The sequence below is a fragment of the Alosa sapidissima genome, chromosome 9 (genome assembly GCF_018492685.1).
Source record: "Alosa sapidissima isolate fAloSap1 chromosome 9, fAloSap1.pri, whole genome shotgun sequence".
In the NCBI taxonomy this organism is placed as follows: domain Eukaryota; kingdom Metazoa; phylum Chordata; class Actinopteri; order Clupeiformes; family Clupeidae; genus Alosa; species Alosa sapidissima.
In genome coordinates, this window is record NC_055965.1 from 30,114,033 (window position 1) to 30,132,318 (window position 18,286).

The 18,286-nt window shown below is 39.6% G+C and overlaps 2 long non-coding RNA genes across 6 annotated transcripts; both read left to right on the top strand.

Annotated features, from left to right (window-relative positions):
- The first annotated feature begins 2,731 nt into the window (after positions 1-2,731).
- LOC121719734 lies at positions 2,732-10,116 on the top strand. Its single transcript, XR_006034349.1, has 3 exons — positions 2,732-2,823; positions 8,558-8,723; positions 9,902-10,116. It is a non-coding gene; the product is annotated as an uncharacterized LOC121719734 (long non-coding RNA).
- A 1,368-nt stretch (positions 10,117-11,484) lies between these two features.
- LOC121719681 lies at positions 11,485-17,740 on the top strand. Of its 5 annotated transcripts, none has more exons than XR_006034284.1 (9): positions 11,488-11,506; positions 14,905-14,955; positions 15,704-15,780; positions 15,947-16,040; positions 16,232-16,315; positions 16,430-16,707; positions 16,846-16,928; positions 17,055-17,359; positions 17,528-17,740. It is a non-coding gene; the product is annotated as an uncharacterized LOC121719681 (long non-coding RNA). The 5 variants fall into 5 exon arrangements; XR_006034285.1 differs by lacking the exon at positions 15,704-15,780 and having other exon boundaries at positions 16,430-16,517; positions 16,615-16,707; XR_006034286.1 differs by lacking the exon at positions 15,704-15,780 and having other exon boundaries at positions 11,485-11,506; positions 17,049-17,359.
- Positions 17,741-18,286: the final 546 nt, after the last annotated feature.

Below are 18,286 nucleotides of genomic sequence, written 5' to 3' on the forward strand. Positions count from 1 at the left end.
ACCAACAACAACCAAAACTACTCATTGTTAACATGTAAATGAAATGTAACGTTTCATTGTGAATCAAATTAAAATGTTCTCCTCTTTGCAAACGTAGCCTAGGGATATGGTGACAGATTCATTTAATAATGTTGCAAAGGTAGGCTACTGCATCAATCCATAGGCCTATGTTTCATTAGGCTACTAAGCTATTTGTTTTGCCTTACTCTTTATTCATTTAGGCTAGGCCTTTTTATTCAGTTATTAATCACCTTCTGTCCTTTGCACTACTTGGGTAGCGCACGCATTCTCCGACCTGTCACCTGTCAGTCATCATCGGAAGAGAGGTGTTTGGAATTCCCGCGTTACAATCGTCAGCCAATCAAGGTGGTCACTTCAGTCAAGCTCGTGCATGAGTAATGACGTCATCCATAGCCACGAAGACTCACTCCTAGTTTAGGAGTTGTCTGAAAGGCTTTGTGAATAACTTTTAAGAGAAAACTCCAATCTAAAATCTTTAAGTGCGATTTAGGAGTAGCCTACTCCTAGTAGTAAGATAAAAGCCTTTGTGAATAGCCTACGGCCCCAGTTATTCATCATCTTCAGTCCTTGTGTAGCGCACGCATTCTGAGACCTGTCACTCATCATCGTAAGGGAGGTGTTTGGAATCATGCCCGCATTACAATCATCAGCCAATCAGCCAATCAAGGTGGTCACGCTTGCCCATTTACCAAAATTAATGGTCGAATATTACTGATGATCATTGTTATTTAAGAACATGCAGTGTGCGTAGGGTACCAAAAACATCTTGCTCGTAAAAAAGCATCATAACGCACATTCTGGCGGGTCTGTTATTTACTGTAGGCTGCGCAAACCACATGCCTTTATTTTGGGCAAGCCTGCATTCATTCATTCATTCAACCTTTATTTATTCTCGGAGGGTCATTGAGGGAAGCCCTCATTTTCAATGAAGCCGAAATTACAGAAGCGAAGCAAAGCGCTCCACAAACAAGACAACATTCGAGGCCTTCTGTTGAAGAATTTTATATAAAGCCTGCGCTGACAGTAATCCCCCTGCCCCTGATAGGCCTACCACAGCTGTGGATAGTGTGGAATGTTCAAGTAATAACACAATCCAATGTGTGTCTCAATTGTCCCCCGCTGACCACCTCACACATTTCTCTAGATTTTGCAACGAACTTACATGACACAATGCCATAAAATATGCCAGTTTTAGGACACAGAATAATGTTTGTAATGATACCAGGTAGGCCAGGTATTGTCTAAGGTGCATGGTGAAGTGAAATTCTTACTTTGGAAAACAAACATTTGCCGATATCATCGCCGATCATCAGAATATTGCAACAGATTCTGTGTTCTGGACTGTAGGTAACTTGTTAAGCCAGTGGTTCTCAAATGTTTATTTCATTCCCCACTTTGATCAAGGGGCATGACTGATGATAGTGGAGATAACGTGTTATCCCGAGGCTTTTGCAAGTCAGCATCTTTGACGGTAGTCTATTAAAAAAATTTCGAATGTCCCAAACGGAGAGCCATACTTTATTGTTTTTAACGATCTCTATGCTACTCACAAAAATGTAGGCATGGGGACATGATGAAGTAGGTTATCCAACTGTCGTGTGTTAAATTATTGTGATTACGAGCCAGTGGTTTTCAAACATTATGCGTGACTCGGACATCTAACTAAATGCAACAGGCTCATATCGTCCTCACATTCGCAAAATGAGGACCAGTGTTTTGTCAAATTGCAAATAGCTATTTGTTTTAACTATTTTTTTTAATGATAGTAGCCTATACAAAAAGCACTTCATACTATCTTAATCTTGGAATATGGGGAGGGAAGTGGCGCGTCTGCAGTCAGCCAAATATGAATATAATTCTGCGGCATAAAGCAGATGTAATTGTTTATTGTACAGAAAAATAAAAACGTCATGTCAAGCAGTCAATTGACTACATTGCAGTCAAGAAGTAGGGCAAATTAATTTACGAAACCAAAACGTGGGTCATAGTTGTCTAAGCCTCTATTGCTTAGCCTGTTAAAAACGTCGCCAGATAGTATTAAATCGGCAACAACATTGTTTTCTGCAGAAGCCTACCCAAGGCTACAGATTAATTCTGAACAGTTATTTCTCTACTGGCTCAATTATCACACCACTGTTTTGATTTGCGTAGTTGCGTTAACCCCAACACTGACAATAATGTAGACAGCAAATTTCGATTTCGATTTTCGTGTAGTCAAGCCTTAAGCCATATCCAAGTAGCCTAAATCGAGGTAATGTTTAATTATGCATGATTTATTTTGTTATTGAATTCGTAGGCTGGGATTACTCTCGGCAACAATTATGTAAGGGACGGCAGGCAGAGCGACGAACAGTGGCAGAGCGACGCACAGTGGCTGAAAGTGGTACTAAAGCTTCACGCAGCTTCACGCCGCGTAATGCGCGAATTAAGTGGTCATTTGAAAGCGATGCCCACTGTAACCTGCACTTAAATAATTACTGCAGTTTTACAAAGTCCTTAAAGACAGTGATCTACATGCAAAAAGCTCATTAATTTACTTGGGTGTAGGCCTATGTCCTTGCTCATTTCTGGCTGGAGAATGTTTAATTACTTCAATAGCTTGTCACTCACTAGCAAGAAACTGACCAATGAAAATGAAGGAATATTAATTGAAACAATGCCTATGCTTTAAGCAAGAGGTATTCTAATGATTTGTGTGTGATTCTGTTTCAGGAAGGGAGTTCATGCAGTGCAAGTCGTGCAAGTTTTCAATTTCCTCCCAGGACGTTCTTCTGAAGCATTGTAGGCTTCACCACGGTCACGGTACACATTGGCCTTGCATTTACACAGATTGTGTATGTGTATTTAAAACATCTGGTTAGTGCTGGGCAGTATGACCAAAAATGTATATCACGGTATTTTTCAAAATTCTAACGGTATATGACGGTATTTTTTTCCATGCATAATCAGATGTTCACAGCATTTTCTACAGGTTGAGAGAGGAATTGCTGCAGTAGATTGACTAAGGATGGTCTATTTTACTGTCATGATGTAGAATAACTCCACACTAGTGGTAATGCAGGTTTGCATGGGCCCAGAAAATGATGCTGTTTACAAACTTCTAAAAAGAGAGTGTAGGAAGACTGAAAGAAAATGGCGTAAATACAAACTTCAGATCCACTATGAAATCCATAAAGACATGCTTCGCACATATAACTCTGAAATATGCAAAGCAAGACAGTCCTTTTTTTCTAACATTATCAATAGAAGTTCAAATAACACTCGTATTCTATTTTCAACTGTTGATAAATTAACAAATCCCCCCCCTGAACTTCTCTCAACTAATAAATGCAATGAGTTTTCATTTTTTTAAAGGTAAAATTGACAAAATTGACTCAACATATCTGCTCAATTACAAATTCAACAACCTGAACTTCCAGCAACAAACAGAGGGAAACTAAACTTGATGTCAGAGTTCAGCTTGATAGGCTACGAAACACTTTAAAAAATGGTACAGAATCTCAGCTCTTCCACATGTCTTAGACACTCTGCCTACCAATTTCTTCAAAACTGTTTTTCATCTCATAGCGGCGGATGTCCTTCAAATTGTAAATGTATCACTGCTGTCTGGCACTTTTCCTAAGTCACTGAAAACAGCTGTTGTAAAGCCACTTCTCAAGAAGAATAACCTGGATGCCTCCATGCTAAACAATTACAGGCCCATATCCAATCTACCTTTTATTGGCAAAATTATTGAAAAAGTAGTCTTTAATCAATTAACCACCTTCCTAACATCAAATGGGTATTTTGATTACTTTCAGTCTGGTTTTCGGGCAAATCACAGCACTGAAACAGCTCTCATTAAAGTTTCCAATGACATACGCCTAAACACAGATTCAGGTAAAACATCAGTCCTAGTGCTACTGGACCTTAGTGCAGCATTTGACACTGTTGATCACACTATTTTACTCAGACTAGAACACTGGGTTGGATTTACAGGCATAGTTATCAGCTGGCTAAAATCATATCTACAAGAAAGGAGCTTCTTTGTTGCCATTGGAAACTGTACCTCAACACCAACGTCCTTGACCTGTGGTGTTCCCCAGGGGTCAATCTTAGGGCCACTATTATTCAACCTCTATATGCTCCCACTTGGACAAATCATCCAAAATAACTTGATTTCATATCATAGCTATGCAGATGACACACAAATTTACTTAGCTCTGTCACCAAACGACTATGGTCCTCTTGAATCTATGTGTCCGTGTATAGAACAAATCAACACCTGGATGTCTCAAAATTTTCTTCAACTGAACAAAGAAAAAACTGAAGTAATTATATTTGGTAAAAAGGAGGAAAGACTTAGGGTTGCCAGTCTCCTTGATACAAAAGGGTTGAAGGCAAAGGATACAGTTAAAAATCTTGGTGTATTAATTGACAGTGATCTAAATTTCAACAGCCACATGAAAGCGACAACTAAATAAGCTTTTTACCACCTCAAAAATATTGCCAGACTCAGAGGGCTGATGTCAAAATATGACTTAGAAAAACTCATTCATGCATTTATTTCCAGCAGGGTTGATTACTGCAATGGACTGTTCACAGGCCTTCCTAAAAAGACTATTAAACAGCTTCAGATGATACAAAATGCAGCAGCTAGGATTCTAACAAAAACTAAAAGAACTGACCACATTACTCCAATTCTTAAGTCCTTGCACTGGCTTCCAGTAAGTCACAGAATTGACTTTAAAGCTCTATTGCTTGTTTATAAATCAGTAAATGGAGCAGGACCTAAATACCTGTCAGACATGCTTCAGCAGTACACACCTTCGCGTCCTCTCAGGTCCCAGGTGAAAAACCTGCTAGTAAAACCTACATTTAGAACTAAACATGGTGAAGCAGCTTTTAGCTGCTATGCGGCTCAGCTGTGGAATCAACTTTCGGATGACATCAAAAAGGCCAACTGTAGCCAGTTTTAAATCTAGACTTAATACCAAACTGTTCTCAGATGCTTTCTGCTAACTGTGCCGCGTTACAAATTCTGAATTTGCCTTGATAATTATTCTACTTTTATCTTTTATTACTTCTTTTTACTACTTTTGCCTTTGTTTTTTTTGCTTACTAATTTTTACTTACTTTATTTTTAAATTATTTTACCTTGTGTTTTATGTTTTCTTTTTATTATGATCTTTACCTTTTAACTATTCTTTGACTATATTGCCTTTCTATGCTTTTTATTTGTTATTATTGTTTGGTTTTGTTTATGTAAAGCACATTGAATGACCTCTGTGTATGAAATGCGCTATATAAATAAACTTGACTTGACTTGACTCATAATTCTAATGAAGTGAGGAATCAGAATGCAAAGACAATAGCATTCAAAATACAGAACTTTTACTGTGCAAATGTTTAAAAAGAAATCTTGTATAAAACCAATACAAAAAGTAGTGCAACTTGCAATAATTATACTTTTTTGAAAATTATACAATTAAAAATAAAACCTCTCTGCTAATATGCTTACTCTGTCAAATAGGCCTATCAGAAACATGCCTTATTGTTATTGTGTGGTTTACATGACGTGAGTGGTAGGCTAACGTTAACTTCATGTAGATGTCTTGTTAGTCTGCCATGAGCTTCAGTTCGGTTCGCTAGGCAAAACATTACAAAAAAGTTTGTTTTGGTGCACTGATGACGGTCAGGATAATTTCTAACTAGCCAGCTAGTATTGTTCAGTTCATGTCTATAACATGCTTTACTTGCTACCTTTCAGGGAATATTCTTAAGGTGAGATGAATAAGATCATTAAACTTCACTGTGGTCGGTGGATTGCTAACGACATCACCTACTAGCCAGCTAGTTGCAGCTGTTGAACAATCTCAATAGAATTTTCGTGACGGTAAATCCCTTTCAATGCAGTATCCCTTAACGTTTTTCTTAACTAAAGTAACAATTTAAGGTATTCTGGCAACACCCTTAAATAAACCTCTTACCTAAGGAAAAATTAAGCCTTAAGGGTCATACTTCCGGGGAAAAACTTCCGGTGTTTTGTGTTTCCCCTCACTACGCCTCGCAGTCGCACCATGCGTGCGTGTGAAAAAAGTCCCGTCTAAAACACTGTCACACGGCGCAGCGTTCCAAACGTTGTGTAATCAAATACACCGGTATGGCGGTATATTAAAAAATCGTAGTGTGTATTTACACCCCTGGTACGAATAGCCTTGGCCACACAGCTGAACTATTCACACCTGTGACATAACAACAAAAAGACGTTGCTCACGTGCACAAAAAACATGGCGGACATTCGTTTTTTCGTCAGCAGAAAGTGAAGAATTATGAAATGTTTCGGTACTAATATCTGTTCAGATTAAGTTTTAGATTGAAAAGTTGTGTTTTATTTTCATACTCTTGGTTCAGTGAACACATACAACCGTCAGTTTGTTAGTTAACAGAAATTTTGTGAATATGACGTTCAGGCCTATAAACTATAATTTACCGGCAATCACCATTTTCATGTGGAAGAGGATAGTGCAGTGGTCACAGACATGGGATAACATGCGGGAGACCGGGGTTTGATTCTGGTGTGATGCATTTTGGCAGAGTGAGTGTGCATGTGTACCAACGTCTCTGTAGAGAAGGCGCGCAATTTGAACAAGAATTCGGTTCTCAAACGGAAGTTTTGATTGCAATAATTAGCTAGTTCATGCAACAGGGTGTAAATAGCATACAGTACTATACACCTGGGTACGAATAGCATCCTCTTCTAACTATACATTAATGCAAACAGCTTAGACCCCAGGTTAGACCCCTTTTGCCATCAGAACTGCCTTCATTTTTTGTGACATTCATTCAACAGAGGGAGTGGCTGAGAACGATGACGTTGAGGTTGTGCGCTAGTTTGAGCCAGACATACGTCACGTCCAAACGTTAGCGATTGGTTATGGCAGTGACTCTGGGGTTACTTTCCAATAGTTTTAAACTTCAACAGAGTACTCGCCTTCAAGGAAGTTAACGCTTGGCAATGGAAAGTGGCCAGACTCTCTGTACATTATAAAATGTACGAGAGTCTGGTAGGACCAGGCTATGTATTCTGTACTCTCATTGTACTGTGCTCACATCTAGGGCTGGGAAGGTAACCGCATTACCGCAATACCGCGGTCATGTGACCCCTACCGCGGGTCTGAGCTCGTCACCGTCATCACCGCAAAAAAATAAAAAAATCTGTGAAACATTTGTGGGATTCAACTTGGGCGTTTTCAACCATGACATATGCACAATTCCGGGTTGAAAACGTAGCAGAATCTCAGAGATAATCACGTTATGCAGTCAGCTTAGACGTCTGCAGGTGGCTTGCCTACATGAAGTCGAATCCTATAATTGGCCTGCACATGTGTGCACGTAGTAGGCCTATGTAATGTCATGATGTGTAATGTGATGAACTATCTTATGACATTGATACTCAGAGAACCACAGTTACGTTAAGTAGGCTAACCCTCCATTTTCAAAAAACAAAACTTCAAAACGTATCATCAAAAGATGAAGCAAACCTGACCTTTCACGTTTGTGTTGGGGAGCGCAATGTTCCAACATTCCATTTGTTTAGCCTAGGCCTACTATGCGAGAGTAGGGGAGAACTGACACAATCGTATCACTTTTCTATTCTCTCCGTTCAAACTTGATTTACATAAAGCTGTTAAACGTGAAAGCTGTGAAATTTGGCCAGAAAGGAGTCATAGCCTACATGTTTAGTTCATGAAAGAATTAAAAAATATGTTCTAGTTTGTTAAGAATTTAACTTAACAGCGACATGTAGGTCTAGGCTGGCTAGCCTAGGACCTACCTTTGTTACAACCTGACGCAGCCATTAAAACGTTTGATAGCTTACCATTGTAACACTAGCATAAGCGTCATGAATGTAACAGTTCTAAAATCGTGATAGCCTTGTTGATAAACTGATTATTTCTTTCATGTCTGAAGCATTTGGTCCAGTGGTCTTTGAAGTTGCTGCGGCTGTCTAATGTTTAATTGGCTGTGATGGCTGATGGTGGCACAAAATTTCCATCCATACCGTCTAGCCCTACTCACATCATCAGATTGACACCAATAACCATGCCACAGTCACAGGCACTTATACATCCTTTCTTCCCTTTTCTGATGCTCACTTTGACATGTGAATGACTGATTAGCTTTTTAAATTTTGAGGTAGTTCAACCGCTGTACCTAATGATTGGTTAGGTGAGGGTATATCACTGCTCTTGAACTGTGCTTTTTTTCTCAATTACCCAGATATATTTCAAAGATCAAATCTGTAACTATCTTACAAAGGTACAAACTACCTGTTAAACTTTTACTTTATCCTTTTTCTTGTGCAGACTATAAACAGACTATGGTACAATACAAAACTTAAGCAATATAGCACAAGTGAAAGTGTGAATTACCAACCCCAAGAACACGAGCGCTATATTGCTTTTATATATAATTCCCCCCTTGCAGCTGAACATGTTTGAAGCGAAAAACATAATTCGCATTTGTACATACAACTCACAGCTCCATTTTACAGGTTCACCAACTGAATGTAGTGGGCCTGTCCCCAGTGCTCCTGCTCTGCCATCCCGGGCCCCAGAGAATCAAGGCTGTCTTGATTACAGAATTACAGCCAGTAAGGCCAAAAGAGGTGGAGGCCTTGAAGAAGGTGAAAGACCTCTACAAATCACTTGTCCTTCTTGGTAAGATCATTTGGATTTTTTTTTCTTCAGACTTAGGTTGAAACAAAGTGTGCAAGGTGCTCAAAGTGTGCAAGGTGCTCAAAGTAATAACTGCCTGTTTCTTCAATTTTTTGTTTCAACATATGCATACTTTATGTATCATCTGGAAATGTTTAACAATACATGCAGGGATACCGACTAGAACTAAATTACAGTAGTCCCTGGTTTGAAATAGAACATGGTTTGTTTGAGATGATTTGAATACTGGTAAGGTGTAAATACATTCTCCCTTTTACAGGCTGTAGGTGTCCATTAGGGGTGTCAAGATTCTCTAAATCCTCCATTAAATTAAAATTTTCGATTTTAAAGTCACGATTCGATTAGATTTTCGATCTTTTTTTAATATTAATATTAATGCATTCCTTATATGTTACTTTTTTTTGGCCTTTTCCTTTTCTGTTTCGGGGGGCTTTTATTTTGAAACCATTCCAACCGCGAGGTTGTAATGTAAACAGAACATTAGGCTAAACAGAGACGTGAACATAGTGAAATGAAACACTGAATGATAATTTGATTGTTTCAGCACACTCCAAAGAGGCCCAAGGTTAGTGTTCATGGAATATGTAGGCCTACTTATCAATGTGCATTTTAAGCCTTAAAGTAATTTGTAACTATATCATCTTTTCACTTGCTAAGTTGAGTAGGCTAAGTTAGTGTTAAGCTTAATTGACGTGAATGAACGAGAAAATACTTCCACACCGGTGATTTCAGAGTAGCAAGAGGGGCTTCGATTTCGGTAAAATTAGAGGAGTTGATGCCGCAGTTCAGCACGTGTGTGTGCGTTTCTGCGTCTTGGCAGACATGCTGGACATTACATTGGGGGTGTGGCTGCATCATCGATTCTCCTTATGAGTTCGAAGTTCGAGATTGAGCTGTAATTTCGATATAAAATTGAAATCGTGACACCCCTAGTGTCCATCAATCATAGTAATTTAATTAATCAATCATAGTACCGTATTTTCCGGAATATAAGTCGCACCGGAGTATAAGTCGCACCAGTCAAAAAATGTGTCATGAAGAGGAAAAAAATATATAAATATATATATGTTGCACCTGAGTCGCAGGACCAGCTAAACTACGAAAAAAAGTGTGACTTATAGTCCGGAAAATACGGTAATTTCTTACCTTTTTTTGATAAGGGAGAGGAGAGGAGGAGGTGAGCAGGGAGGAAGAGGAAGGGCAAGAGGAAGAAGGAGAGGAGGTGGTTCGCAGAGAGGAAGAGGAAGGGCAAGAGGAAGAAGGAGAGGAGGTGGTTCGCAGAGAGGAAGAGGAAGGGCAAGAGGAAGAAGGAGAGGACGTGGCCGACAGGGAGGAAGGGGAAGATGAAGAAAGAGAGGATGGCCAAAAGGATGCTTTATAGGTAGGAATCACATAAGCATAACTGTGTCTTCAGATCAAGAGGCAGAAAATCGCAGAAGAAGCTTGAAACGTTTGTATCAAAATGTTTTTCAGTCATGATGTGAAATATTGTCAATCTTGTTTTTCAGTGTGTTCCAGTTGGTTGCTGGCTAATTACAGCCAAAACACTGCATAGCTATTTGCTAAAAGTATGGCTCTCTTAAAGGAACATGCCACCATTTTATGAACTTCGCCTAATTTCTGTCTTCCCTAGAGTTAGACAAGTTAATACAACAAACGGTAACACTTTACTTGACGGGTGAGTTCATAACACATTCATAGTAGCTGTCATAAACTGCACATAAAGCATTCGTGACTGTTTCATGAGACATGACTCAACATTCATTCCAAACCTTTCATGAATGTGGAAGACAGAACAACGACAACTTAAAAGTCCAACAATCGCAAAGCAGCATTGTCGTTTTTGTTCCAAACCTCTTACCTGATCACGTTACATCATGAAACAGTCATGAATGCTTCATGTGCAGTTTATGACAGCTGCTATGAATGTGTTATGAACTCACCCGTCAAGTAAAGTGTTACCATACAAACACCTACAGGTGCGTAGTGATATCAGATAGACTTTTAACAGCTGATTATAGTTCCTAACCTCGCAGAGATGTTCACAAGTAATTTTTTGCAAGTCCAAGTCAAGTCATATACACTGTAAAAAGTTTAACGTAAAATTTACAGCAACTTGCTGGCAGCAAATAACCAGCAAGTTGCTGTATTTCACTCTACAGTACACCTACTGTATATGAAATCACAGTACCTATGCCTGATACTGTAAATGCAAACTACAGTAGTACTACCAGTGCTGTAATGTATACAGTATTGAATTGTCTACCGTATTTTTAATCACAGTACTTATGGATCATACTGTAACTTAGTACAGTAGTAATACCAGTGCTGTAATATTATATACAGTAATTTTGGGAAATTCATATCCTGCTTTATCTACAGCCAGGATAAATTTCACTAGGCCTAGGTATGGTTTAGGCTACACAAACTTGCATAAATAACCATTGACAACTTGTTATCAGTTTGAAAAGCAAGTACATTTATTCACTTTTTTTTCCCGTTTAGAAATTCTCGTGTGCTGCATCCTAACGTTAGACCAACGGTTGCAGTCAGCCTGATCAGCCTGATCTCACCAAACGGCGTAGAATGACACGCCGATTTCTTATGTCATTTAGCGTGTTATTCAGACGCCGTTTTGCGTTTTCGCGTGTCATTTCACGCCTTTTAGTCCCAATTGATTTGTGCCAGCAGAAAGGTAGCGTGTAATCTTACGCGCAATGGGGATTTTTTCCGGGCTTTTCCGGCAAAAACGAAGACCTACGAAGGTTGGTTGCTCTCAGAGCGCTGTTTTGATCAATGAAATTTGACAAAAGGGGGTCACACAGAAAACTGCTTTGCCACCTTTTAAAACAAATTGTAAAACAAATATAACTTAAATACTGCCAATTCTACTCCATTAACACCTGTAGAAAATGAATCAAACAGGTGAATAGCGTGTGATAGGCCTATAAACTTTATACAATTTATAAGATTTATAAAAAAAATCGTTTGCATTAAAGTTTAGTCCATCAGATTAATTTAGCTAGAATAGAATAAATGAGTAGCCTTATACACTCGACTGACTTTTCAAGTCGTTAGTGTGAGCCTATGCAATCAATGATGTGATCGATTATACATGTCTTGTGTACAGTAGGCTACAATTCGCGCGGGAATGCCGTCATTGAGTGCAACAATTTTCATTGCGTTTGATCCGTCATCCCGGTAAGTCGCATTTATTTAGCCTAGGCCTACTCTTAGTCCAGTGTATGCATGGGAAATATGACAAATTAGCATGACTAATGGCATATAATAAACTTCTAACCTTAATCGTAAATGTTATTAATGCTATGGACTGATAGTCTACATTTCTTTGTCTATGTCAGGCCGCTTTTTGTTATGAAACCGACTTCGATCTGTTTTATTATCCTCTTTGTAGACTAGGCTACTTATTTGACTTAGGCCTACTTATTTTCTTACAATAGCCTAGGCTACTAATATACTGTAATGACATTGCATTGTCAGTTTTAAGAGGAGAAGTGTTTGATCAGGTGTGCCCAATTTTGCCGCTGGAATTTTTGTCCTGGCGGCTTTTTAGTGGTTACAGTTCATCATCTGACCACAGTTTTAGGGCAATTGGGATTAGGCGCTGTGGAGCTCTTGTCAGCAGACATCAACAGGCTCATACAACGTTATATGAGATGGCATGGCATAAAATAGGAGGTATGTCTGGTAAACCAGTATGTACATATACTGGTTTTACAACTGATAATGGTAGAATTCATGGCAATGAACATAAAAAAGTATAATTATAGGATACATAACAAAGAAAGAACCCAGGATTTATGGGCAATTGTTTTTAGCAGGTTACGAAATATCCTTATTAGACTAAAACTCCCATTTTAAGAGAGAATAAGAATGTTTTTACAGTTTTGGAGGGCTATCATTTTATCTTTGTTATCCCCCTTTGTTCTCTTTTAGTTCTCTTACATGTGTTGGATATTTTGGTCTTTTTAAGAAAAAAAATGCTGGTGGGAGTTATAAGACTAAGTCTGTCTGAGGTGTTTATAGGGAATCAAAATCTGACAAGGATATTTTGCTTTCTGGACATGGCAATTGCATAAAATTTCATGGGCATCTTCCTTGCCATCCAAACATGTGCCACAATAAGTTTCAACAAATTATACTGTATGGTTCAAGAGATATAGCTATTTGATGTGTGTGTTAGAGGTTAGATGAAATCCCTATTTGGCTACTTTTTAACACCCTAGCAACCATCTTAATTACCCTAGCAACCACTTGTATAATGTCAAGCTAGCAACCACCATAGCAACCAACATAGCAACCGTGTTATTTTGCATAGCAACCACCATATCTACCCTAGCAACACCATAGCAACCATTCAAATTACCCTGGCAACAACCTAGCAACCACCACAATATGACTATAGTAACCACCATAGCAACCACGGTATTTAGCATAGTAAACGCCATATATACCCTAGCAACGCTATATACATTTACTGACCTTGCATTGTCCAACATATGTGTGTTTTTTGGCTAAAAATGTAAAAATGGCTAAATGTTAAATCGCCAAAAAAGTATTTTTTGCAAACACAATGCTTTGCGTTACAGCTAGAGGGATGACACTTTGCACGCTCCATGTGGGTCTTGTGCAGAAGGTCTGACTTGAATTTCAGCCTTGTAGCTCCATGCTACCACCCACAACTCCACATCTGAAGTGGGAGTGGTCAACTTTTTTTATGTTTTTCCTTCACAATTCTTTTTGTGGGTGTCTCAGAGATCCCACCTTTGGAAGACTTGTCAGGGGCCTCAAGGCTGTGCCATGTGTCTTGGTCCCATCCCTCTAGCACCTAGCGTTACCACGCCAGAAGAGTGAAACCTTGTACGTTTCGAACCGTTTATCTCCTTCCGGGAATAATCCACCGACACCAAACTGAGCCTGGCTTGTTTGTGATGTCCCGTTGTTCAACATATTCTGATTTCATACTGATCGGACCAACATAAGTGAGTTTTTTGGCTATAAATGTAAAAATAGCTAAACGTTAGCAATTCCACTGCTTTGTTATTTTGCATAGCAACCACCATATGTACCCTAGCAACACCCAAGCAACCACCTTAATTACCCAAGCAACGCCCTAGCAACCATCTTAATTACCCTAGCAACCATCTTAATTACCCTAGCAACCACTTGTATAATGTCAAGCTAGCAACCACCATAGCAACCAACATGCTTACCCTAACAACCACCATAGCAACCGTGTTATTTTGCATAGCAACCACCATATCTACTCTAGCAACATCATAGCAACCATTCAAATTACCCTAGCAACAACCTAGCAACCACCATAATATGACCATAGTAACCACCATAGCAACCACAGTATTTAGCATAGTAAACGCCATATGTACCCTAGCAACGCTATATATTTACTGACCTGACCAACATATGTGTGTTTTTTGGCTAAAAATTGAAAAATGGCTAAAAGTTTAATAGTCAAAAAAGTATTTTTTGCAGACACAATGCTTTGCGTTACAGCTAGAGGGATGAAACTTTGCACGCTCCATGTGGGTCATGTGCAGAAGGTCTGACTTGAATTTCAGCCTTGTAGCTCCATGCTACCACCCACAACTCCACATCTTAAGTGGGAGTGGTCAACTTTTTTAATGTTTTTCCTTTACAATTTTTTTTTGTGGGTGTCTCAGAGATCCCACCTTTGGAAGACTTGTCAGGGGCCTCAAGTCGGTGTCGTGTGTCTTGGTCCCATCCCTCTAGCACCTAGCGTTACCGCGCCAGAAGAGGGAAACCTTGTATGTTTCGAACCGTTTATCTCCTTCCGGGAATAATCCACCGACTCCAAACTGAGTCTGGCTTGTTTGTGATGTCCCGTTGTTCAACATGTTCTGATTTCATACTGATCGGATCAACATAAGTGTGTTTTTTGGCTAAAAATGTAAAAATGGCTAAATGTTAAATCGCCAAAAAAGTAGTTTTTGCTGGCACAATGCTTTGAGTTACAGCTAGAGAGATGACACTTTGCACACTCCATGCGGGTCATGTTGTGATATGGACCACCCTGGCCATTGTGGACTCCACTATTAAGGGACAGGTAATTCAACCACCTAAAGCATATATTTTCTAACAGTTTTACCTTTGCATCCTGCAGAAGTTCAAGAGGGATCTCTCGTATGCAGTGCTGCTCCTTTGCCTCATCAAGGTGAGACATGTGTAACCTACAGTATATTCCACCCTTATGTTTGCTTAATCTCATCCTGGCATATGGTTTTATTAAGCACTAAAAACTACCTGCACTCGTCACGTCACTCTGAACAGTGATGTCATCCTGGCATATGGTTTTATTAATTACACAGAAGGGAGGAATATAACTTATTATACTGTAGCTTAAATCACATCTCCACACTACAGGCGTTCAAAAAATATATAATTTAGGCTATCTACGGTAGGTATGGTTATGGTAGGTATGGTTATGGATATGGTTTGCATGGCTGAAACTGCTTTGCCTTTGAGTTGGAGCTCAAAACGTATCATATGTGTACCTTGTTCGCCAATATACAAAATAGTGCCATGTATAGATTTATGTCCTCCAATGGTTGCAGGAAAGTGGGATATGTCCTATTGTATGTTAAATCACATCTACAACTGACCAGCTTTCAGAAAATATATACGGTTTGCATGGCTGAAACTGCTTTGCCTTTGAGTTGGAGCTCAAAACGTATCATATGTGTACCTCGTTCGCAAATATGCAAAATAGAGCCATGTATAGATTTATGTCCTCCAAAGTTTGCAGCATGGTGAGACATGTCCTATTGTATGTTAAATCACACCTACAACTGATCGTATGATATGCAAAAGTCTGCAGGAAAGTAGGTCAGGCTTTCAGAATATATACAGTGGGACATGTCTCAATTCATGTTAAATGTTCATCATTTTCTTCATAATTAAAGGTTTGAAGAGACAGAGGACGGTGGTGCAAAAGAGAAGGAGGGCCAGCCGGGCCTCGTGGAGTTCAATCAGTGGCAGGGTATTTTTTAGCCTGACAGTGTAGCTGTAATGTTAAAGTTGGTGACTTTGGAGAGCTAGACGGTAAAGATGTGCACCCGCTAATATTGGGTGCAGTGAAGAAAGAAAGGGAGGGAGGCTGCTTTTAAAAGAGAGGGAAAGTATAATCTTTTTTATATTGTTTTCAGATGAAGAATTGGTGCAGTGGTGAGGCTGGAGCACCCCTGGCTTTTGCCGTATGGGTTGACTTCAGCAGTGAGTCACCCACCTTCAATTTCACAGGTATATGTAATATTTATTCAACAACATTTCAATGATGAGATCTATCGAAGATGACATTCAATGGAAGAACAATTATTTTAGTATGGTCACAATCTGGCCCTGAGTTTTGATAAAAATTATATTGACATGGCACCACAAACCTAATTGATAATGGATTTTAAGGGGGGGGTTTTCGGTTACGGTTCATTTAGGGCCAAAGTATCTTGAGGCCTTTTGGACCAATGACAGGAAGGCTGAGCTGCTGAACATGTACACTAATAGGGGTGTGTCAAGTGGTATGTATAAATGAAAGTGGTGTTAAGGTTTGTTTCTGTGTCAATCCTTTCTTGAAGTTCAGAAAAGGAACCTTAACATTTGTTTTTAATGACACTGAGTGTACTGTCTTACAGATGCTTTGGGGGGAGAGGCCATACGTTGACCCTGATATCAGTGGCACACATTGCCGGATGGCAATTGGCCGTCTGATTAAAGAACATGGTATGACTGGCATTCTATGTTTTCAATTTCCTTATTTAAAGATCAAAATGATGCAGACTACTGAATCTGATTACACTTTAACACCCTTCTATCTCAGCACTGAGTTAAGGTTTGTCTCGGCCTGAATATCTGCCACAACACAGGCCGCCTTGGTGGCCTGAGGAGTTGCCCTTTGCCTCAGTCAGTGACGGTACGTTAATATTGAATAACCAACTATTACTGTTTCAACTGCATGCACACAGCTGTTGCAACATGATTTGACTTTAACTTTGTTCCTCACTATGGTCATTTTGATACACTTTGATGCATTGTTTGCCATTTTTTAAAGGAAAAGGTGAAGGGCGTAAAGCTTTCACTGCTGAAAAGCTGAGGAAGGTGGTACGCTCATACAATGCGTATTACAATCTCCAGGTATATATACAATTGTATGAACCTGTCTAAAACCTTTTGCATACCAGTGTGTTTTACAGACTAAAACAGATTTGTACATACATATCTAACAATGATGTGCTTTTCCTTTAATCTGTTGAGCTGCAGCAGTCTGTTGAGGCACCACCATCACCCCCATCACCAGCAACACCAGCAGCAGCAACACCTGCTGCGCCTCTCACCCCCCTCAACCCCCACCCCACCCCATGAGGTAAGGACGCTGGGGCACAGCGCCTCTCACCCCCCCACCAGCCACCCCTCTCCCCCATGAGGCAAGGACGCCCGGGCACAGCGCCCCTCACCCCCCCCCACAACCCACCCCCATGAGGCAAGGACGCTGGGCACCAGCAGCAGCCTCACTACCAGCAGCAGCATCACCACTACCAGCCTTTAATGCAGATTTCAATCTCCAGGTATATATGTACAATTGTATCAAGCTGTCTAAATTGCTGTAGTTTTGCTTCATTCCTTAAAAACACAGAAAATACTTAAAAAGAGAAGGATGAATGATTTCAAGTGCAACCATTGTGTTTAAAGACATTTGTACATACATATCTAACAACGATGCGCTTTTCCCTTAGTCAGAGAATGTGCAGCAGTTTGTTGAGGCACCACCAGCAACAGTAGCAGTACCAGCTGCAGCTGTGTCAGTGGCAGGAGCAGCACCATCAGCACCACAAACACCACAAACACCACCAGCAGCAGCGGCAGATTATAAAGAAGGATCACAATGAATATTATGTCATTTCCTTTAATGTGTCAACATCTTTTGGAAAAGTAAAGCATCTATCATCCTAAAGCAATCTCACTTTTCTTTGTTTGTTGATAAGCTACGTGTTTTTCATCGTAATTGATTCAATATACAAGTGTGACAGTTTTGGTGTATCGTAAACAGAACAGGACAATTGGAAATAGTTAGCCACCTACAGAGTCTAAAAACAAGCAGATTAGCACTAGCAGATTTAGGCCTACTTCTTTCCCAATGCAATAACATAAAGGCATTCATTCATTTACTCATTAGTCATTTCAGTTTATATTATTACATTCATTATTATTGTTGTAATCTCACATGTACTATGGCTACCATAATTAAAATTAGATAGATACATAGATAATGTGTCCTAATAGGCCTACAGTGAAAATACATTATATAGCCAACTGTTCCAGCAAGGAGGAAGATGGGGTAGGCCTATGGATATCGGGCATGCATATCCACTCCTAGGCCTATTCTCCTACACTCCCCCTGTAGTAGCCAGCATTACATTTAAATCTCTCACTTTGGCCTATAGGACACTGACTGGATCTGCTCCTTGTTATTTTAATTCAGTGATCAAGATGTA